Raw genomic sequence first — 24,264 nt, forward strand, 5'->3', positions numbered from 1 at the left:
AGTTGCGGAGAAAAACTTACGCACAAAGGAAACGATCGCATGCGCCTCTGGACATCCAGCTCCCGATTTTCAGCAATGATAACCGTTGAAGAGTGAGAGCTGGATGTGATCGGCCTGTCTATTTATGCCCCACACACAATGCAATTCAATGGTCCCTACAATCTCATTGTTCATTGGACACAGGAATTCCTCCTCGCATTATAACAAAAGGTCATAGGTTGATTCATACAGGTGGGCCGTGACTATTTCCAACAGCTCAGGTGGGAGGGAAACTGGGTTTCCCGCCGCATGGATAAGTAAGTGCAAATACAGTAAATGTTCATAAACTTCTTATGTCCATAACTATTCGCACGAGCGATTAATCCGCTTCAAACCAACACCGGAATATTGCTAATTAAATACTCTTCCGATGGGTACTAAACACCACTGTATTACTCCTGTCTGACCCTTCGTATCAAACAAAGAGGGATTTCTCTGTTCACGAACATTCTATATTAACCAAACTTTCAGAATCTATCAAAGGGACCATGATCTACAAAATACATTATATAGTGAAAATATGTAACGATTGAGTCGCACGCTACGATCACATAAACTCTACCGTAAATACGCATACCGTGCGCCTGCGGGTGCCCGCGACTGTGAGTATGCGCACGTACGGGAGAGCGTACGCATGCGCAGCACGGACCTGTGTGAGGTGCAAATATGGTAGTGTGCATAGAGATATTTTTCTGACTTTGACAGCACGGAAGAGGGGGAACAGGAAATAATCCATTAAAGAAACCTTGATATGCCTGTGTAACATATGCAGAACGTGAGTTTGGGGTACGCATCACCCCCTTTATCATTAGTACCTTTGAAAAGATACCTTTATAGGAATAACTCACTTATATTTATGTAAGTTGAATACGTTCCTGATATAACGTCGACTTCTCATTTTCACATGCATCATTCTGATAACTATATATCGAACGTATTACACTATTGGGGTCTCCACACCCTTTTGCTCTTCTCAGTTTTATGGGTGGCGATTGAAAAGGGATAGAAGATTGAGGGAACCCACAACACACAAGGAGGAGAAAGATACCTTTATGAACAATTCACGCACAGTGTACATGTGAGTACGGTGCGTACCCATAGGGAGCCTTCCAACTATACGACTTACATCTATCAACCATCACCTTGTATAGATTTACATACACCACTCTGCCTGAATCATTTGAACTGTTGGTGGCCGTCCTTCCTTGTGTTTGGGACTTTATTACAGTCTTGTGAAAAACCACTACTATTTTGTACTTTAGAACTTGCGGATAGCGCAGTAGAGGGCGAACTCTTGTATTGTTTGTGATTGTTTTTTGGAGATAGAGTGATATCTCCCTGGACGCCTTCACCGCAGCTGTCTGTGGGCGCAGTAGATACTCACCCTTGTGTCGTGAGATAGTGAACTTGTCAGCTGCACTTAAGCCAGCTAATAAATCTGGATGAAATTGGGGTAATATAGTGGACGGGATGCAGGAAACTTAATAATGTATCTAAATCTCCAAAAATACAGTTTTCTGAGGTTTGGCCAGGCACCACATATGCACCAGGCTCTGGAATGCGATAGATACCGAGGCTTGGATGCGGTGGGCAACACCACCTTTAGATGGCATTGCCCAATTGAAGATATACAGAAATGGGTTCTCTGCGCACTGAGGTGTTAATCTGAGGCAGGGTGTGCTGCTGGTAATGAGGGGTGTCCCACCCCCCCTTAAATGGTAAGTATACAGATGTGGATAAATCCACAGGGAACCAGCGCTCAAACCCTATTTGTAGTGGTGTATGATACGGTTATAAAGTGAAACTAAAATCAATAATGAAAAAGCAGGTAATATACTTAAGGTTGTTTATTCTAAGATGCTGAGATACTTTCTTTCCCAACAGGTATAAATTCGGTTTAAAAGTCAATCAGTGATTGGGGCACGCTCCTGGTTTGAGCTTAAATTCTGAAGTGCAAGGTTCAATTGAAAGAACAAATGCTGTAATCTTTGTAAAGTCGAAACAAAGAAAAAGAAAAAGAAAAATGCCACAAAAAAATATTAATGATAATATGTACTAAAGTCCAAACGGTTTACAAGTCTATACAGACAGCGGCGTCCCGCTAATCTGTGCTCTGAAGTGAAGGATTCTCTTGTGAAGTGATGAACAGTTGACAGCGGTAGTGTATGCTTTGGTTAGAGTGGAGAATAAGGACCCTGGACTGGCGCTATTCCTCCTGCAGCACGTCCCACAGTAGAGCGCCCGAATCAGGCCCGCTCTGTGGGGCCGCTGACCTGGGGTGTGCGCCTGTCACAGAGGCGAAGTGGACCCGGCTGGAGCTCTCCGAGCGGCTGGCCACGCCTCTCCTCCTCCTACAGGGACTTACCTTCTCCCTTCCCCTCCGCCTTCCACTCTCCGCTGTCTCGGGCTTCTTCCGTCGCCTGGCAACCGGTTGCTTCTGGAACTCCGGATCACGTGACCGGATGGTTTGCGGAAAGGATTAGCAGTACTGTCCTTCTTTGTAGTGAATATTCGTCCTCAGTCCAATGTAGTATAGATGGGGAGCTACCCATCTATACTACATTGGACTGAGGACGAATATTCACTACAAAGAAGGACAGTACTGCTAATCCTTTCCGCAAACCATCCGGTCACGTGATCCGGAGTTCCGGAAGCAACCGGTTGCCAGGCGACGGAAGAAGCCCGAGACAGCGGAGAGTGGAAGGCGGAGGGGAAGGGAGAAGGTAAGTCCCTGTAGGAGGAGGAGAGGCGCGGCCAGCCGCTCGGAGAGCTCCGGCCGGGTCCACTTCGCCTCTGTCACAGGCGCACACCCCAGGTCAGCGGCCCCACAGAGCGGACCTGATTCGGGCGCTCTACTGTGGGACGTGCTGCAGGAGGAATAGCGCCAGTCCAGGGTCCTTATTCTCCACTCTAACCAAAGCATACACTACCGCTGTCAACTGTTCATCACTTCACAAGAGAATCCTTCACTTCAGAGCACAGATTAGCGGGACGCCGCTGTCTGTATAGACTTGTAAACCGTTTGGACTTTAGTACATATTATCATTAATATTTTTTTGTGGCATTTTTCTTTTTCTTTTCCTTTTTTTCGACTTTACAAAGATTACAGCATTTGTTCTTTCAATTGAACCTTGCACTTCAGAATTTAAGCTCAAACCAGGAGCGTGCCCCAATCACTGATTGACTTTTAAACCGAATTTATACCTGTTGGGAAAGAAAGTATCTCAGCATCTTAGAATAAACAACCTTAAGTATATTACCTGCTTTTTCATTATTGATTTTAGTTTCACTTTATAACCGTATCATTCACCACTACAAATAGGGTTTGAGAGCTGGTTCCCTGTGGATTTATCCACATCTGTATAATTGCCCAATTGAAGCCTATTAACTTCTATCCCGCTGCCCCTTCTAAGAGGGATCCAACTGGATCTCTCGCAACAACCCGCTGCTACGTGTGCGGCACTTGACACATGCACAGATAGGACCCCAGGTCCTAAACCTGGAAGTCCTATCATCACAAAAGACAGCTCTTACCATAAGAGCTGTCCTTTTTGATTTTATTAATGCATATGGTGTTAGTAAATGCCGATATGCATGCGGAGAGTGACAAGATGCATCGCATGCAAAATGCTATGCTTGATGCATCTCTCCCAGGGTGTTGTTGCCAGCATTTCGACTTCATCGCAATGGCACCTCATCCTCAATTTGCCCCCAACTAAATTGGCCCATGATCTCAGACATCTGAAGTCCTGTCTAGATGGAAACACAGAAGCAACATTGCATCTCAATGTAGCATAGAACTCTACTGAACTCATCTATTACCACACCTCGGCAGTAGTAAATTTTCCATTAGGCACGTGCCTAAGTGCAGCACTTGTTTGGGGAAGGCACTTGGATGCTTGTGTTGGTACTGTCAGCCTGAAATGTACCAGTAAGTTTAACATTTTTCAACTGTACTGTATCATATGACATCTTCAATGGAGTTTAAATGGGTAGAACATGCACATACTGCCCCTGTAAGCTGTCCTACTTAGTAAATATGTATAAATGTAGTAATTTAAAATAAAAATGTCATAGTGGCTTTTTTATTATTCTTTTCAATTGACTATCATCAAATGAGAGCTTACAACTAGAGATGAGCGCCGGAAATTTTTCGGGTTTTGTGTTTTGGTTTTGGGTTCGGTTCCGCGGCCGTGTTTTGGGTTCGACCGCGTTTTGGCAAAACCTAACCGAATTTTTTTTGTCGGATTCGGGTGTGTTTTGGATTCGGGTGTTTTTTTCCAAAAAACCTAAAAAACAGCTTAAATCATAGAATTTGGGGGTCATTTTGATCCCAAAGTATTATTAACCTCAAAAACCATCATTTCCACTCATTTTCAGTCTATTCTGAATACCTCACACCTCACAATATTATTTTTAGTCCTAAAATTTGCACTGAGGTCGCTGGATGACTAAGCTAAGCGACCCTAGTGGCCGACACAAACACCTGGCCCATCTAGGAGTGGCACTGCAGTGTCACGCAGGATGTCCCTTCCAAAAAACCCTCCCCAAACAGCACATGACGCAAAGAAAAAAAGAGGCGCAATGAGGTAGCTGTGTGAGTAAGATAAGCGACCCTAGTGGCCGACACAAACACCGGGCCCATCTAGGAGTGTCACTGCAGTGTCACGCAGGATGTCCCTTCCAAAAAACCCTCCCCAAACAGCACATGACGCAAAGAAAAAAAGAGGCGCAATGAGGTAGCTGTGTGAGTAAGATAAGCGACCCTAGTGGCCGACACAAACACCGGGCCCATCTAGGAGTGGCACTGCAGTGTCACGCAGGATGTCCCTTCCAAAAAACCCTCCCCAAACAGCAAATGACGCAAAGAAAAAAAGAGGCGCAATGAGGTAGCTGTGTGAGTAAGATAAGCGACCCTAGTGGCCGACACAAACACCGGGCCCATCTAGGAGTGGCACTGCAGTGTCACGCAGGATGTCCCTTCCAAAAAACCCTCCCCAAACAGCACATGACGCAAAGAAAAAAAGAGGCGCAATGAGGTAGCTGTGTGAGTAAGATAAGCGACCCTAGTGGCCGACACAAACACCGGGCCCATCTAGGAGTGGCACTGCAGTGTCACGCAGGATGTCCCTTCCAAAAAACCCTCCCCAAACAGCACATGACGCAAAGAATAAAAGAGGCGCAATGAGGTAGCTGTGTGAGTAAGATAAGCGACCCTAGTGGCCGACACAAACACCGGGCCCATCTAGGAGTGGCACTGCAGTGTCACGCAGGATGTCCCTTCCAAAAAACCCTCCCCAAACAGCACATGACGCAAAGAAAAAAAGAGGCGCAATGAGGTAGCTGTGTGAGTAAGATAAGCGACCCTAGTGGCCGACACAAACACCGGGCCCATCTAGGAGTGTCACTGCAGTGTCACGCAGGATGTCCCTTCCAAAAAACCCTCCCCAAACAGCACATGACGCAAAGAAAAATTAAAGAAAAAAGAGGTGCAAGATGGAATTGTCCTTGGGCCCTCCCACCCACCCTTATGTTGTATAAACAGGACATGCACACTTTAACCAACCCATCATTTCAGTGACAGGGTCTGCCACACGACTGTGACTGATATGACGGGTTGGTTTGGACCTCCACCAAAAAAGAAGCAATTAATCTCTCCTTGCACAAACTGGCTCTACAGAGGCAAGATGTCCACCTCATCATCATCCTCCGATATATCACCGTGTACATCCCCCTCCTCACAGATTATCAATTCGTCCCCACTGGAATCCACCATCTCAGCTCCCTGTGTACTTTGTGGAGGCAATTGCTGCTGGTCAATGTCTCCGCGGAGGAATTGATTATAATTCATTTTAATGAACATCATCTTCTCCACATTTTCTGGATGTAACCTCGTACGCCGATTGCTGACAAGGTGAGCGGCGGCACTAAACACTCTTTCGGAGTACACACTTGTGGGAGGGCAACTTAGGTAGAATAAAGCCAGTTTGTGCAAGGGCCTCCAAATTGCCTCTTTTTCCTGCCAGTATAAGTACGGACTGTGTGACGTGCCTACTTGGATGCGGTCACTCATATAATCCTCCACCATTCTTTCAATGTTGAGAGAATCATATGCAGTGACAGTAGACGACATGTCCGTAATCGTTGTCAGGTCCTTCAGTCCGGACCAGATGTCAGCATCAGCAGTCGCTCCAGACTGCCCTGCATCACCGCCAGCGGGTGGGCTCGGAATTCTGAGCCTTTTCCTCGCACCCCCAGTTGCGGGAGAATGTGAAGGAGGAGATGTTGACAGGTCGCGTTCCGCTTGACTTGACAATTTTCTCACCAGCAGGTCTTTCAACCCCAGCAGACTTGTGTCTGCCGGAAAGAAAGATCCAAGGTAGGCTTTAAATCTAGGATCGAGCACGGTGGCCAAAATGTAGTGCTCTGATTTCAACAGATTGACCACCCGTGAATCCTTGTTAAGCGAATTAAGGGCTCCATCCACAAGTCCCACATGCCTAGCGGAATCGCTCCGTGTTAGCTCCTCCTTCAATGTCTCCAGCTTCTTCTGCAAAAGCCTGATGAGGGGAATGACCTGACTCAGGCTGGCAGTGTCTGAACTGACTTCACGTGTGGCAAGTTCAAAGGGCATCAGAACCTTGCACAACGTTGAAATCATTCTCCACTGCGCTTGAGACAGGTGCATTCCACCTCCTATATCGTGCTCAATTGTATAGGCTTGAATGGCCTTTTGCTGCTCCTCCAACCTCTGAAGCATATAGAGGGTTGAATTCCACCTCGTTACCACTTCTTGCTTCAGATGATGGCAGGGCAGGTTCAGTAGTTTTTGGTGGTGCTCCAGTCTTCTGAACGTGGTGCCTGTACGCCGAAAGTGTCCCGCAATTCTTCTGGCCACCGACAGCATCTCTTGCACGCCCCTGTCGTTTTTTAAAAAATTCTGCACCACCAAATTCAAGGTATGTGCAAAACATGGGACGTGCTGGAATTTGCCCATATTTAATGCACACACAATATTGCTGGCGTTGTCCGATGCCACAAATCCACAGGAGAGTCCAATTGGGGTAAGCCATTCCGCGATGATCTTCCTCAGTTGCCGTAAGAGGTTTTCAGCTGTGTGCGTATTCTGGAAACCGGTGATACAAAGCGTAGCCTGCCTAGGAAAGAGTTGGCGTTTGCGAGATGCTGCTACTGGTGCCGCCGCTGCTGTTCTTGCGGCGGGAGTCCATACATCTACCCAGTGGGCTGTCACAGTCATATAGTCCTGACCCTGCCCTGCTCCACTTGTCCACATGTCCGTGGTTAAGTGGACATTGGGTACAACTGCATTTTTTAGGACACTGGTGAGTCTTTTTCTGACGTCCGTGTACATTCTCGGTATCGCCTGCCTAGAGAAGTGGAACCTAGATGGTATTTGGTAACGGGGGCACACTGCCTCAATAAATTGTCTAGTTCCCTGTGAACTAACGGCGGATACCGGACGCACGTCTAACACCAACATAGTTGTCAAGGCCTCAGTTATCCGCTTTGCAGCAGGATGACTGCTGTGATATTTCATCTTCCTCGCAAAGGACTGTTGAACAGTCAATTGCTTACTGGAAGTAGTACAAGTGGGCTTACGACTTCCCCTCTGGGATGACCATCGACTCCCAGCAGCAACAACAGCAGCGCCAGCAGCAGTAGGCGTTACACGCAAGGATGCATCGGAGGAATCCCAGGCAGGAGAGGACTCGTCAGAATTGCCAGTGACATGGCCTGCAGGACTATTGGCATTCCTGGGGAAGGAGGAAATTGACACTGAGGGAGTTGGTGGGGTGGTTTGCGTGAGCTTGGTTACAAGAGGAAGGGATTTACTGGTCAGTGGACTGCTTCCGCTGTCGCCCAAAGTTTTTGAACTTGTCACTGACTTATTATGAATGAGCTGCAGGTGACGTATAAGGGAGGATGTTCCGAGGTGGTTAACGTCCTTACCCCTACTTATTACAGCTTGACAAAGGCAACACACGACTTGACACCTGTTGTCCGCATTTCTGTTGAAATACTTCCACACCGAAGAGCTGATTTTTTGGGTATTTTCACCAGGCATGTCAGTGGCCATATTCCTCCCACGGACAACAGGTGTCTCCCCGGGTGCCTGACTTAAACAAACCACCTCACCATCAGAATCCTCCTGGTCAATTTCCTCCCCAGCGCCAGCAACACCCATATCCTCCTCATCCTGGTGTACTTCAACACTGACATCTTCAATCTGACTATCAGGAACTGGACTGCGGGTGCTCCTTCCAGCACTTGCAGGGGGCGTGCAAATGGTGGAAGGCGCATGCTCTTCACGTCCAGTGTTGGGAAGGTCAGGCATCGCAACCGACACAATTGGACTCTCCTTGTGGATTTGGGATTTCGAAGAACGCACAGTTCTTTGCGGTGCTTTTGCCAGCTTGAGTCTTTTCAGTTTTCTAGCGAGAGGCTGAGTGCTTCCATCCTCATGTGAAGCTGAACCACTAGCCATGAACATAGGCCAGGGCCTCAGCCGTTCCTTGCCACTCCGTGTGGTAAATGGCATATTGGCAAGTTTACGCTTCTCCTCCGACAATTTTATTTTAGGTTTTGGAGTACTTTTTTTACTGATATTTGGTGTTTTGGATTTGACATGCTCTGTACTATGACATTGGGCATCGGCCTTGGCAGACGACGTTGCTGGCATTTCATCGTCTCGGCCATGACTAGTGGCAGCAGCTTCAGCACGAGGTGGAAGTGGATCTTGAGCTTTCCCTAATTTTGGAACCTCAACATTTTTGTTCTCCATATTTTAATAGGCACAACTAAAAGGCACCTCAGGTAAACAATGGAGATGGATGGATACTAGTATACAATTATGGATGGACTGCCGAGTGCCGACACAGAGGTAGCTACAGCCGTGGACTACCGTACTGTACTGTGTCTGCTGCTAATATAGACTGGTTGATAATGAGATGTAGTATGTATAAAGAAGAAAGAAAAAAAAAAACACGGGTAGGTGGTATACAATTATGGATGGACTGCCGAGTGCCGACACAGAGGTAGCTACAGCCGTGGACTACCGTACTGTACTGTGTCTGCTGCTAATATAGACTGGATGATAATGAGATGTAGTATGTATAAAGAAGAAAGAAAAAAAAACCACGGGTAGGTGGTATACAATTATGGATGGACTGCCGAGTGCCGACACAGAGGTAGCTACAGCCGTGGACTACCGTACTGTGTCTGCTGCTAATATAGACTGGATGATAATGAGATGTAGTATGTATAAAGAAGAAAGAAAAAAAAACCCACGGGTAGGTGGTATACAATTATGGATTGACTGCCGAGTGCCGACACAGAGGTAGCTACAGCCGTGAACTACCGTACTGTGTCTGCTGCTAATATAGACTGGTTGATAATGAGATGTAGTATGTATAAAGAAGAAAGAAAAAAAAACCACTGGTAGGTGGTATACAATTATGGATGGACTGCCGAGTGCCGACACAGAGGTAGCTACAGCCGTGGACTACCGTACTGTACTGTGTCTGCTGCTAATATAGACTGGTTGATAATGAGATGTAGTATGTATAAAGAAGAAAGAAAAAAAAAAACACGGGTAGGTGGTATACAATTATGGATGGACTGCCGAGTGCCGACACAGAGATAGCTACAGCCGTGGACTACCGTACTGTACTGTGTCTGCTGCTAATATAGACTGGATGATAATGAGATGTAGTATGTATAAAGAAGAAAGAAAAAAAAAACCACGGGTAGGTGGTATACAATTATGGATGGACTGCCGAGTGCCGACACAGAGGTAGCTACAGCCATGGACTACCGTACTGTACTGTGTCTGCTGCTAATATAGACTGGATGATAATGAGATGTAGTATGTATAAAGAAGAAAGAAAAAAAAAACCACGGGTAGGTGGTATACAATTATGGATGGACTGCCGAGTGCCGACACAGAGGTAGCTACAGCCGTGGACTACCGTACTGTACTGTGTCTGCTGCTAATATAGACTGGATGATAATGATATGTAGTATGTATAAAGAAGAAAGAAAAAAAAAACCACGGGTAGGTGGTATACAATTATGGATGGACTGCCGAGTGCCGACACAGAGGTAGCTACAGCCGTGAACTACCGTACTGTGTCTGCTGCTAGTATAGACTGGATGATAAATAATGATATAAAAAATATATATATATCACTACTGCAGCCGGACAGGTATATATTATATAATGACGGACCTGCTGGACACTGTCTGTCAGCAGAATGAGTTTTTTAATTTTTATAGAATAAAAAAACACCACACAAGTCACACGACGAGTGTACTTTTTCAGGCAGACATTCAATCACAATATACTATACTGGTGGTCAGTGTGGTCAGGTCACTGGTCACAGTGGTCAGTCACACTGGCTTTGGCACTCTGGCAGCAAAAGTGTGCACTGTTTAATATGTACTCCTGGCTCCTGCTATAACCTATAACTGCTCCCCAGTCTCCCCCACAATTAAGCTGTGTGAGCACAGTCAGATATTATACATAGATGATGCAGCACACTGGGCTGAGCACAGATATGGTATGTGAGTGTGACTGAGTCACTGTGTATCGTTTTTTTCAGGCAGAGAACAAGAACAGAACGGATTATTAAATAATAATAAATTATAAAACTGCACTGGTGGTCAGGTCACTGGTCATCAGTCACTAGTATAACTCCTCCTAAGCTCCAGTAAGTAAATGAAGTGTCTCACTCTCACTCTCCTATCTATTTTAATTTCTAAACGGAGAGGACGCCAGCCACGTCCTCTCCCTATCAATCTCAATGCACGTGTGAAAATGGCCGCGACGCGCGGCTCCTTATATAGAATCCGAGTCTCGCGATAGAATCCGAGCCTCGCGAGAATCCGACAGCGTGATGATGACGTTCGGGCGCGCTCGGGTTAAGCGAGCAAGGCGGGAAGATCCGAGTCGCTCGGACCCGTGTAAAAAAACATGAAGTTCGGGCGGGTTCGGATTCAGAGAAACCGAACCCGCTCATCTCTACTTACAACCAAGCAATGAAAATAATAAAATTAGGCCTTACCCCTAAACCTGCCCCTGCCACAAGGCACCACCGCTTCCACCCGAGGCTCCGGCCTCTTAGCCAGTGTGCATGATCCTTCAGCATGCACAGTGTCCTTAATCTCCGGCCAATAAAGTTGGGAGGTATGCAGTTACTGTAGGAGTTGACTGCTTGGTACTTTATCACTCTCTAAGGCACACTGTGCTGTGCTTTTCCCTAATGGTTTGTTATCTATAAATGATGCAAGGCTTATTGAAAACTTGCCATGTCTCACTAAGGACCATATTCATGTTGTATTGCACAATTTGAGAATCGCAATGTGGCCAATTATCGAACCACCGCGCATGCGCAGTGTTCACATTGCACGTGCACATCTACGATTAGCGATTATTTCTGCAAATGCATTGTGCTTCAACGCACTAGCATGTTGATTGACAGGAAGCCAGCTTTTAAGTGAAGAAACATGGGGGGAAATTTACTAAGGTGGGAGATTTTTAGAACTGGTGATGTTGCCCATGGCAACCAATCAGATTATATCTATTATCTGCTAGAAGCAGCTAGATAAATGGTAAGTAGAATCTGATTGGTTGCCATGGGCAACATCACCAGTTCTAAAAATCTCCCACCTTAGTAAATTTACCCCCATGGCGTTTTGTTGGTGTGTTTGTAAAAACGCATGTGTGACAAGGTATTTTTCGGGTGGGTCTCTGACGTCAGCGATGACCACTTCCAGCATCTTGCATATGCCGAATTGTGGACGACCTTGCCTGGCGCAGGTGGAAAACTCTTCAGCTATTTTCATATGGTTATGTGATCAAATTGCGCATTGTGATGCATTTGCAATTTCTGCAATGGAGCATTTTTTCTCTGTTCATAAGCGGCAATTATTTGATCGCAGCAACTGCTTTTTAGCAAGATTAGCGATCCAACCTAAATAGGGTCCTAAAGCTTTACTTTATGTGATAGTGCTGAAGAACCTGTTTACTATGAGATTAGTCATCCTTTTTGGATAACTACCCAAACCATTAATATGAGCAAACCTTATATGTTGTTAAAGTGATGAATGTGATGCATAGACCTTTCCATAAGTATACACAGCCACAGCATTACTTATATTACTACTTAAATTAGTAAAACTTTTTGTAGGCATGGAAAACATCATCAGTCTCCTATCCAAACTATGATGGTTACTTTTTGACATCTGGTCTTTTATGCCCAGAAAGATGTGCTTTTGTTGTGCTAATCCTTTCCCGCAGCAGATGTTGCAGCTGTCATGAGGTTTTGATGTGTAGCTGCTACATGTTTACCATCATGTCTGATTTAGAGAGGTGGAGAAGTTCTTTAGAGGTATCAATGCCTTTTCCTGGAATCTGTTTGACTTTGATAGCTGCTAAATTTGTTAGCTTAGTGACCATATCAGCAAAAAGGTGTACAACTAAAAGTGAGCAAACAAATGTATGAAAAACAGTTACTCCGTAATAAACATTTGAAAAAAACACACGTTTTCTTAGCAGCTGTCTCGAGCATACGTTTGATATCTTAGTTTCTTTAAGATCAATATATATGGTTGACAAATGTGCTAAAAAAAATCTTATATAAGGACAATCAAGTTGGTAAAGATGCATTGCATTCCATAATTGTAGAAAAATATTTTAATGGCTGGAAAATTAGTTGTTGTATAATTTATGTAAGCACTGGAATGGTATATTGGATTACAGTAAAAAAATAACAGAGTTATAGGATCACTATTTTACATTATAAGAAAAGGGATCAAAACATTATCTTAAAAAATAATTGTAATCTACTGTGGTGTGAAATAGTTTTGTGTATTTGAGAATTTGAGATAATTTTGTTTTATTAGTCCCCCAAAAATTTTTGCCTGTGAAAACCCCATTGTTTTTTATAGCAGATTTTTTTTCACCACATCCAATTAGGAGTAGGACACTGTTTTTTTGCAGGTGAAAACTTTTCCCTTATCACCCGAAAATACAGAAGATCCGCGAAAAGCCACGGACCAATGTATTTTTGATGGAGTTTTTGCTGCAAAAAATGTCCACTTATTGCAGATTTGGTTTTGCTGCTTCACCAACCCCCGATAAGTACTGACATCGGAGGCTAAGCGCTGGCATCAGTGCTAATAGTATGTGCCGCGCCAAAGCTATTAGCTGCAGCAGTAACTTACTGCTGGTAAATGGATATCCCCCTATTAGTGAAAGTTTTACTTGCTGTACATAATTTTCTATCATAGGACACTTCGGGGTATATTTACTAAAAGTCGGATTTCATAGATTTTTGGTCGATGTTTGGTAAATTTTTGATCTATTTTGTGTTTCAGGGTCTATATCACACATTTACTTATTGAGCGGATTCGGTTTTACTCGGTTTTACTCGGTTTTACTCGGTTCTCAAAACGGCATCTTATTGGCTCAGGGATGTCACGTGTTTTGGATAGCCAATAAGATGCCGTTTTGAGAACCGAGTAAAACCGAACCTCGCTCATCACTAGTAGGCTGACCATATTATCCCTTTAACCTGGGACACTCATGCATTACACAGGTTCTGTGGCTGCTTAAAACCAGGTAAAATGCAGGCTTGTAGTCAGTCAGCCACAGAATCTGTGTAATTCATGAGTGTCCCAGGTTAAGGGGATAATATGGTCAGCCTAACTAATGAGATGTAGTTGTGTGACCGCCGGTCACAATACCGACACCGGGATCCAGCCCCCTAACAATCCTGATAGTTGTCATGCTGACTAACAGGGACTATTCCATCTTGTCGGTGTCCACGACACCCATAGAGTGGGAATAGAACCTGTGCTGGGCATCTTGAAGCCGTGATCCCAACATCGGTATGGTGGTCAATGGTCTCATGACCACCGGTCACACATACCAAACCCTTTACTAATAGATGATTTTTTTACATCCTTTTAAAGACAATATGTGAAGAAAGTCGATCTGGGTCAATATTTGGTTGATTTTGTATTTCAGGGTCTGAATTCCACATTTACTAGCAGATGATTTTCTTTAATTTTTTTTAAGTATGTTAAAAATCATCTGCTAGTAAATGTGTGATTTAGACCCTGAAACACAAATCGATCACAAATTGCTCAACCATTGACCACAAATCTGTCATGACTGTGGTTTTTTGTGAACCCGGTGTTAGTGAAGTCTGTGCGGGTGACTGGAGCACTATGTGAATATTAGGGTGGTCTGTATGATTCAGTGAGAAGAAGGAGCAATCCCTGACCGGGGATCGAACCCGGGCCTCGGCAGAGGAAGCCATATCCTGACCACTGGATCAACAGGGACTTGGTGTTGATAGCAGGATGGTGAATGTATTGGTGAGATTGAACTGGATATAGTGTCACAGGGGTAGGTGCTTGTGTACTCAAGGTTACTATGAAATAGGTTCTCTGGAGTTGTGCAGAACTGGGCTGGTTACTGGCGAGATTGAGAACTGGACTGGTTACTGGTGAGACTGGAACTGGGCTGGTTACTGGCGAGATAGTAAGCCGGACTGGTTACTGGTGAGACTGAGAACTCTGTTTATCTCAGTGAGCAAAAAGACACAGGATCCAGGACAGATAGCAGGGGTAAGTCACCAAATATGAGAACTACAGTGAGGATCGTGACAAAATCAACCCAAATCGTCATGTCTATTGCCAGCATTGCATGGTTGTTTAAAGTAGGCAGAGCAATTTCTAAATCCCTCTCACTACAATATATAGGACCTCATTCCGGTTCAGTGGCAGATTCTGCTAAATATAATCTGCTACTGCTTTCTATCAAATGCTGCTTTCCAACATGCAAAGTGCCATCCAGTGATCCGATCGCAATGCAATTGCGACTGCATTGCAGACCAGGCAAACTAAGGAACCCCCCTGCATATGCAACTAAGCCGCATATGCAGGCGCTCTGCCGCCTTCTTTTGCTTTGCAGCGGCTGCATATAATGCCACACAACGTGACATCTTATGCACTCCCCCAAAATGCTGCGTCGTTCCCCCCCCGACAGCCGCCACTGTCAATCACAGTGCAATCGCATTCTTCTGAGGCACACTCATAGTCAGCTGAGGTTTGTTTTGAGGCAATGGAGGGGGGGGGGGGGGAGACAGCTGACCAATAGCACACAGAAGAGAAAGGAAAAGGAAGAATGATTGTTCTGTGAGAAAAGAGATCAGCGGAATATTATTTCAACTGGGTATTGGTGTCCATGTGAAAGTGTAAGTGATGGAGTGAGCTTTGCTTCCCAAACGTCAACTATAGTGAGGTGGAAGTTTGAAGTGCCGAATGGGGCCTGAAATACTCAAAAGCCTAGAGGCCCGACCATGGGTTAATATAGCCCTGGTGGTATCAGATGTACATCACTATGTGAACTCCCGATCTCGGGTGTTACAGGAGTGTTATAAGCCCTTTATCAGCTAACTTTTCTGCAGTGGTTCTGCATACACACCTATAAAATCATCGGCCCGTTCACCCAATACAGTACATACTGTACATACATTACAGTTTTTTCTACATCACTATCATTAACTCTTCACTATCATGTACTAATAGGAAAATGGCGCAAAAAATCCAAAAACTGCAGTCAGAAGTCCTGTAAACTTATCAGGAGAGCTGTCCTTTATGATTTTAATCACATTTCTAGGTACATATCAGCGTTATTACTGTTGGTATGTACATGATAAATGGCGGGATCTATAGCAGCCTCGATGTGATGCATAGTACAACCCGCCTTGTATCTGCTAACGACAGATGTGTCATCTTACACTGTTGCGGCAGTCACACCAAACATCCCTTCTTGGTGTGCCAGGTCCCATTCAAATCAGCTTGTGCACAAATGTGCATCTTATTCACAACAAAACCGTTTCATGAGACTGCTCTGATTAATTTGATATGTGGCACTTGTACAGTATCTGAGTGTGTCTGAGTATGTACAGTAGCTCATGAGCTACAATGGCTAATGATATCTTCTGAATATGTTAGCTATTGGATCCAAGCTCCAGAATATGTCATTTTAGAGGCCCCATAGAAACCTAACGTGCTGTTCTTGCAATTAACAATGGGGGGATATCAGAAGATATCTCTGAGATCTGCTGTGGTTACTCATACACCAATGAGTTTGTTTGTATTTGTGGTTGATCCCAGAAAATTAGAGATGTGCGCAGACCCCATTTTTCTGGTTTTGGTTCTAATTCATCATTGTGTTTTGGTTTTGGCAAAACCATAGTCTAAAGTGTTTTGGTTAAGATTTGTTTTTGTTTGTTTTTTGGTTAAAATTATTAAAAAATTGATAATCATTATTACAAATTTATAAAAACAGCTAAAATCATGTAATTTTTGCAATCCCAAACACAAAATTTGGACTCGGTTCGGATCTGCTTGGGAGAGCAAATCTCTATCGAAAAAAATATTTTTCAAATATTGTTTGCTAAATATTTTGCAGAGAGAGGTGGCTGGAGGATGAGCAGAGAGTTGGTGTAAAAATGATTACCTTTAATTATTGGACCTTTAGGTTAGCTCTGATACTGCTCTAAAGAAGACCTGAAGTTAAAGAGAGTGAACACTCAAAGAGAGTGAAATGAGCCTTGCTACAATTTTAAATTTAACACGTTGAAGCAAATGTTTAAGTTGCCTTAATAAAAGTTTTGTATTGGTGCATTGTGAAGCCTGTGGGATTTGTGAGATAATTAAATAGATTTTGCATTTATTAGTTCATCTCATATTTTTTTTAGAATTTATAATTTTAGTGTACATTACAAATGTGTCTTTCCCTACTTCCTCCATATAGCGTGAGATGCATGGCACAACTTAGGCGTTCAGCCACGGGTAGTGTTTCCTAATTTTTGCTTCTTATTCATCATAGCCACTTACAATAACAAATCCTATTGAATTCTTTAAGCACTTTGTGTAAAAGAGACTCGTACCAAAAATAAATGTCTACTAGTAAGGTAGACAATAATCGCATAAACAGGAGAAGGTTATGTCTTATAGGGTTAACAATCCAGCTCTCCCTTTCTTCACCTTTGTCATTGGTGACTTCTTAATCCCCATCAACATGGAATAAGAACTGGTTGTCACACTGGGCGGAGTTGGTGAATCCGGTTGCTGACCAGAGCCAGATTTCTGGACAGAGTCCTTAAATTGGAGTCGGGCTGGCTTAAAGAGGTTTCTGCACATGTAGGTGCACGGTGGTGAGAGTGGTTAGTGGAGGTAGATCCTTGTCCAGGAAGAGATAGCAGTGAGGTGGGCCACAAGAGCAGGTAACTGTCTGAACTGGGAAGACCACAACGGAACCAGGTTACCATTACCTGTAGGACTGCAAAGCAGGGCAAAACGGAGAGGGTGGTGTGGAATGGCTGGGTACTGGAGGCAGAGACAGATCTGGATGTTACCAGAGTGCTGGATAGTATAGGCAGAAGCAGGACTAAATACTACCGAAGTGCTAGGGAGCAGGATAGGTAGAGATCAGCAGCACAGAAAATTACTACTAAGACTGGCTGTAATAGCAGATACACAGATACACTGGCAATTGGATTCCCTTCTGAGCCTCCCTTTATACTAATTCCCTGCACCTGATTGGTTACAGGTTCACAGGCATCCAGCAAGACAGGAGAAGCCCAACTAGGGACCAGATTGGCTGCCAGAGTCACGTGAGGCACAAGCTCCTTGTGAGTGGTTAGAACCTGGTCAGCTGACCTGATCCAAAATGGCCACGGCCAGCTCCCAGCATGGACAGTGTTGCAGACTGGTGAACTCTGCCTCGTAGCCCTGCACACACTGTGCCAGGACCCTGCAGGCCGTGCAGAGTACCTGATGCAGCACAATGGAGCCACATCGCTGCCGGAGGACCCCACCGAAAAAGTAAGGCCACAGCTCCCCGCAATGATCCCCAGGACCCCATGACACTACCCCCCTCCATTTGGGTGGCCTCCAGACACTTCTTAAGTTTCTATGTGCAATCTCTGCCCACGGGAGATATTCAATCCAGTTATCCTGAGAAAGAGTAAGATTGAGACAGAGAAAAGATTCTAAGTCTTAATTGACTCTCTCAGTCTGGCCATTGGTTTGAGGATGATAGGCGGTGACATTTTTTTATTTGATTTGCAGGGCTAAACACAGGGACCTCCAAAACTTTGCCACAAACTGAACCCCGCGGTCAGATACAATTTCAGTCGGTAATCTGTGTAGTTTGAAGATTGTGGAAATGAAGAGTTGAGATAATTCTGGTGCAGAAGGTAGGCCTTTGAGAGGAAAGAAATGAGCCATCTTAGAAAAACGATCAATGACGACCTAAATGATATTGTAATCGTTTGAAGGTGGAAGATCACAAACAAAGTCCATCGAAATATGTGTCTAGGGATGCTGCGGAATAGACAAAGATTGAAGGAGACCAGCAGGAGGTTGATGGCTAGTTTTATGTTGAGCACACAGGATACAAGAAGAAACAAGTTCTTTGACATCTTGTCTCATTGATGGCCACCAGTAGGAACATTGTAAGATTTCCATCATTTTGTGTATTCCTGGATGTCAGGATGTCAAGAAGAAGGAGAAACATAGGCCCAATGTAAAAGACTTTCTCAAAGGTTAGATGGGAAAAAACTTTTCCCAATGGGTACAGAGACTTGAATGGTGCCAAAAAAACTACTGGACTTAAAACTGGGTAGTCTTTATTTTGATCAGATGTTTCCCCTAGAGGGCATCGGCTTTGGCATTCAAAGATCTGGAGAGGGCATCGGCTTTGGCATTCTGATCTGGAGAGGGCATCGGCTTTGGCATTCTGAGATCTCTAGAGGGCATCGGCTTTGGCATTCTGAGAACCCGGTCGGTAGGATAAAGAGAAATTAAAGCAAGAGAAAAACAAGGCCCAACGTGATAATCTTGGAATAAGACACTCTAGATTTTCTAGGTATGTGAGATTTTTGTGGTCTGTAAAAACTGTAATGGGAAATTTTGCTCCTTCTAATAGGTAGTGCCATTCCTTCAAGGCGAGTTTAACAGCTAAAAGCTCTTGTTCACCTATGGTGTAATTTCTACAGGAGAAAACTTCTTGGAGGAGTAAGCACAGGGTAGTACAGACCTCTTCTCAAATTCTTGGGACAATACTGCACCCACTGCTTCCAAGGACACATCAACCTCAAGAATAAACAGTTGATCGAGATCAGGCTGGTGAAGGATGGGTGCAGAGGTGAATGTCTGTTTTAATGCTTGGAAGGTTGCTAGCGCTTCTGTAGACCAGGATGTTGGATTTCCTCCTTTCCAAGTTAAGGCTGTAATGGGAGCAATGAGAGTCGAAAATAATTTTATGAATCTGTGGTAATAGTTTGCAAAGCCGATGAAACATTGTATGGATCTCAAGGTGGTGGGTTGAGTCCAGTTGAGAACAGCTCAAACCTTCTCTGGGTCCATCCCTAATCTGGAACCTGAAATTATGTAATCCAGGAAAGGAACGGATGAGACTTCTAAGAGACATTTCTCCAGTTTGCAATATAAAGCGGTTCTTGCGAAGACATTGAAGGACCTCTTGGACATTATTACGATGTGAGTCCAGGTCTGGAGAAAAGATTAATATGTCATCCAGATAGACAACCACAGATTTGAGCAATAGATCCCGAAAAATATAATTCACAAAGTTTTGGAAGACCGCGGGCACATTACTCAAACCAAAGGGCATAGCCAAATACTCTTAGTGCCCATCCCGAGTATTGAAGGCTGTCTTCCAATCTTCCCCAGTTCGAATTTGAATGAGATTGTAAGCTCCTCATATGTCTAATTTGGAAAAGATGGTGGAACCTTTGACACTGTCGAATAACTTAATGGGAGAGAGTAACGATTCTTGATGGTAATATTGTTCAAGGCACGGTAGTCGATGCAAGGTCGAAGTGATCCATCTTTCTTCTTGACAAAGAAAAAAACAGCTCTAGCAGGTGAGGTGGAGGGTCAGATAAAGCCCTTCTCTACATTCTCCCAGATTTATTCAGACATAGATTGGGTCTCTGGAAATGATAATGGATACATTCGACCATGAGGAGGAATCTTTCTAGGAACTAAGTAGATGGGGCAGTCCCATTCCTGGTTAGGAGGTAAAACATTGGCCCCAGCTTTGCTGTATACATCTAGAAAGGTGACATAGGGAACAGGTAGTTGAGAGGATTTAGGAGGAAGGATTGACCACAGAGGCTTGACTTTGGAAAGACAAGTCTGATGACAGGACTCTCCCCAGGAGACTACTTGCATCGATTTCCAGTCTAGATGAGGGTTATTTAATTTGAGCCAGGGAAGACCCAGGAAGATTTCATGGGAGGATTCTGGAATCACTAGAAATTCTAGTTGTTCTATATGAAGAGCTCCGATCTGAAGATGTAATGGAAGAGTGCGATGAGTAACTATCCAGCTGGCGATTTTTCTTCCGTCTATAGCGGTGAGAGAGATGTTCTGTTCCAGGGGTTTTATAAGAAGCTGAAGGTGTTAAACAAGAGAGGCCGACATAAAGTTCCCGGCTGCTCCGTAATCTAGGAGAGAAGGAATATCTTTAGTGACATGTTCAAGGACTAAGGTGACCATTAGAATGGATTCAGTTGCATTTGGATAATTTATGACTACTCCCAACCTGGCTTCTCCGGTACTGGTTAGGAGCCGGAACAGTGAGCCAGGAGATAACCGGGATTCCCGCAGTAAAGGCATAAATTCTCTCAACGACGCTTGAGGCATTCTTCTGGGGTAAATTGAGCACTATTGACTTGCATGGGCTCTTCAGGTGGCTGAGGTGTAAAGTTATTATGAAGTAACACCAGAGGTTGTGAGGGACGGAATTTTGGTCATTCCAATTGCCTCTCTCTGAATCGGAGACCAACTTGATTTTACATAGGAAATAAGGTCATCCAGTTTCGATGGTAAATCTCTGTTTGCTAAATTGTCCTTCAGATGTTCAGAGAGACCATTCCAGAAAGACAGCTCAGATGCTATTGTCTGAAATTGGATCACGTACTGGCTCACGGAACGGGATCCCTGGCATAGTCGCATGATTTCTATAGTGGCTGATGTAGCTTGGCCCGGCTCATCAAAATTTTTTTGGAAGGTTGAGATGAACTGACTGTAATCAGAAAGTAGGGGGTCTGACCTTTCCCAATAGGGCAACACCTAGTCCAGAGCTGGGCCAGAAAGCAGGGACACTATGTAGGCCACATTAGTTTTTTGAGTGGGAAAAGTCCCGGCTTGAAGCGTGAAGTGTACCTCATGCTGATTTAAGAACCCCCTGCAGAGCTTGGGATTCCCATAGAATTTGCTAGGGGTAGGTAACTGCAGCTGTGGGTCTGAAGAAACGGGCGGTGAGACTGGACATGGAGCTCTGGCAGGTATAGAATATGGAGGACTAGATGCAGCAATAGTGGCCTGCATGGAATCTTGCCTTCTGGACATCTCTTGTAGAAGTTGTTGTTGGGTGCTCTCCAATCCATCTAATTGAGTAGCATTACTTTGGAGGAGATCATGGCTTGACCCCTGGCCAGTAGCTGGATCCATGTGGCCAGTGTATACTGTCACACCGGGCAGAGTTGCTGAATCCAGTTGCTGACCAGAGACGGATTTCTGCACAAGTCCTTAAATTGGCAGAGACAGGTCTGGATGTTACCAGAGTGCTGGATACTAGAGGCAGAAGCAGGACTGAATACTACTGGAGTGCTGAGAAGCAGGATAGGTAGAGTTCAGGAGCACTTAGAATTACTACTAAGACTGGCTGTAGTAGCAAATACACTGGCAATTGGATTCCCTTCTGAGCCTCCCTTTATATCAGTTGCCTGCACCTGATTGGTTACAGGTTCACAGGCATCCTGCAAGACAGGAGAAGCCCAACCTTGACCAGATTGGCTGCCAGAGTCACGTGAGGCACAAGCTCCTTGTGAGTTGAAGAACCTGGTCAGCTGACCTAATCCAAGATGGCTGCGCCCAGCTCCAAGCATGGACAGTGCTGCAGACTGGTGAACTCTGCCTCGTAGCCCTGCACACACTGTGCCAGGACCCTGCAGGCCATGCAGAGCACCTGTTGCAGCACCATGGAGCAGCGCCAACACTGGAGGACCCCTGCCAGAGCGCCTGGAGAGGTAAGGCCGCAGCTCCCCGTTATCCTTCCCGGGACCCCATGACACTGGCATAGTGTAATATCGTTTATTGCAATGTACAAAAACAAACATAAATGAGGTCACATTGCACTCTCACCGTGTAGATATGTCTACCCAGAACAAGTAGACAAACAGGGTGTGAATGTATAAAACCAGGCGTTCCTGGCCCTGTCTCCCTCCAAAGTTCTCCAATACAATGCGTTTCAATACCCTAAGGTAACTTTTTCAATGCCCTAACACGCAAAACGTTGGTTAGTATACAGTAACTGTGGAATTTCATTCAATTCTTGTGTGGGATCATTTCTTTACCTGGCACTGTATTGTGGCATAATATAAACTAGAGGGCACTGTAATGTTATATAATATGAACTGGAACAATATGAACTGGAGTCACTATAGAATGGCATAATATGAGCGGGGAACACTGTAACGTATGGGCTTGATGCGTCATCACTTGGAGGGTGATAAAAGGGAGAGAAAAAGTACCAGCCAATCAGCTCCTAACTATCATGTTACAGGCTGTGTTTGAAAAATGGCAGCTAGGAGCTGATTGGCTGGTACTTTTTGTCTCTTAATTTTATCATTCTACAAGTAATGATGCATCTAGACATCTGTCCTGGAGGCACTTTATAGTGGCACTGTAATGTTGGAGGACACCATCATGCTGCACAATATGAACGGGGGACACAGTATTACGTCATAGTACTAGAAAAGTAGAGCACTACCATGGGGCACACAATGAACAATTGCCATGGAGAGAGGTGTCTCTTTAGATGCATGTATACATGGGAGACAAAGATAGTAGTAAAAGTGGCAGTATAAAGTATATAGTAAAAGTGGCAGTATTAGAGCGGTAGGCATTGAATGGTTTGGCAGAGAAATTGGAAGCAGGCTTGGACAAGAAATAATGGTCAAAAATTGGGGTAAAATTAAAAACTGGCAAATATTGTGGAACGATAACAGATACTGGGGGTCATTCAGACCCGATCGCACGCTGCATTTGTTTGATTGGGTCTGAACAGCGCGTGCGTGCAGGGCCGCAATGCGCAGGCACGTTGCTGTCCGGTGACGGCCGTCACCGGGCAGCGACGAAAGGAACGAAGAAAGCGTTTGCAGTGGCAAACGCAAGAAGATTAACAGGAAGAGGCCGTCCGGGGGTGTCAACTCACCGTCTTTGGGGAGTGGCCGGGAAAATGCAGGTGTGCCCGGCCGTTTCCAGGGGGGGATACTGACATCAGCTCCAGCAAGGATCATTGCAGCGGCTGAGTAAGTCTTCAGCTGTGTGCAGAGACTGCACAAACTTTTTGTTTGTGCAGCTCTCTGCAAAAGCGAACGCCAGACTGCAAAGGCATTACCCCCTTCCCTGTAGGGGCGATTACCTGGTCGCAGCAGTGCAAAAAATAGCCTGCGTGCGACCAGGTCTGAATTCAAGGAGAAATACTGCATTGGAATGAAGAATAAGTTACATAAAAGAGATGTACAGGGAGAAAAGAATTGTATTTAATTTAAATATATATTATGTAATGATGCCAGAGTTTGCTGGAGGTGCGAGATGCTGGCCGATCTCGGACGTGTTTAAAGGGACAATCACCAATCACTTACAAGGCAAGACCATGCCTTGGGCGTCATTACATCTGGGCCCATTGTATTTTTTTTCCATAAATGTTGAGCCTACTGAGAGAGAAAATGTCAAAGCGCCACCCCCTTTTTCCTGGAAATGTGGGCGTGGCCTCGCAACTTTATATTATCAGACTATAAATAAATATATTTTCACACCCCCTCTACACACACTTAGCAGCCTTACACATAACGCCCACAGTACTGTACTTTACACATAATGGGGGTCATTCCGAGTTGTTCGCTCGTTGCCGATTTCCGCTATGCTGCGATTTGTTGCTAACTGCGCATGCGCATGGTACGCAGAGCGCATGCGCTAAGTTATTTAACACAAAACTTAGTAGATTTGCTGGTGTTCGAACGACGATTTTCAGTCGCACTGCTGATCTGTGAATGATTGACAGGAAGTGGGTGGTTCTGGGTGGTAACT

The 24,264-nt window shown here is 44.7% G+C and overlaps 1 protein-coding gene and 1 long non-coding RNA gene across 3 annotated transcripts in view; one reads left to right on the forward strand and one right to left on the reverse strand.

Moving 5' to 3' along the window:
• Window positions 1-24,264, forward strand: part of SLC6A3 (solute carrier family 6 member 3) — a 239,014-nt gene that overhangs the window by 75,697 nt on the left and 139,053 nt on the right. The window lies entirely within an intron of this gene.
• Window positions 1-24,264, reverse strand: part of LOC134927867 (uncharacterized) — a 131,016-nt gene that overhangs the window by 53,298 nt on the left and 53,454 nt on the right. Inside the window, exon 4 of one of the 2 annotated variants that reach the window (XR_010177756.1) lies at window positions 12,452-12,537. The exons of the other annotated variant lie outside the window; for it this stretch is intronic. This is a non-coding gene — a long non-coding RNA (uncharacterized LOC134927867). Of the gene's footprint in view, window positions 1-12,451; window positions 12,538-24,264 lie in introns of those variants that run through there. 2 annotated transcript variants of the gene reach the window in all.

The sequence above is a fragment of the Pseudophryne corroboree genome, chromosome 5 (genome assembly GCF_028390025.1).
Source record: "Pseudophryne corroboree isolate aPseCor3 chromosome 5, aPseCor3.hap2, whole genome shotgun sequence".
NCBI lineage: Eukaryota > Metazoa > Chordata > Amphibia > Anura > Myobatrachidae > Pseudophryne > Pseudophryne corroboree.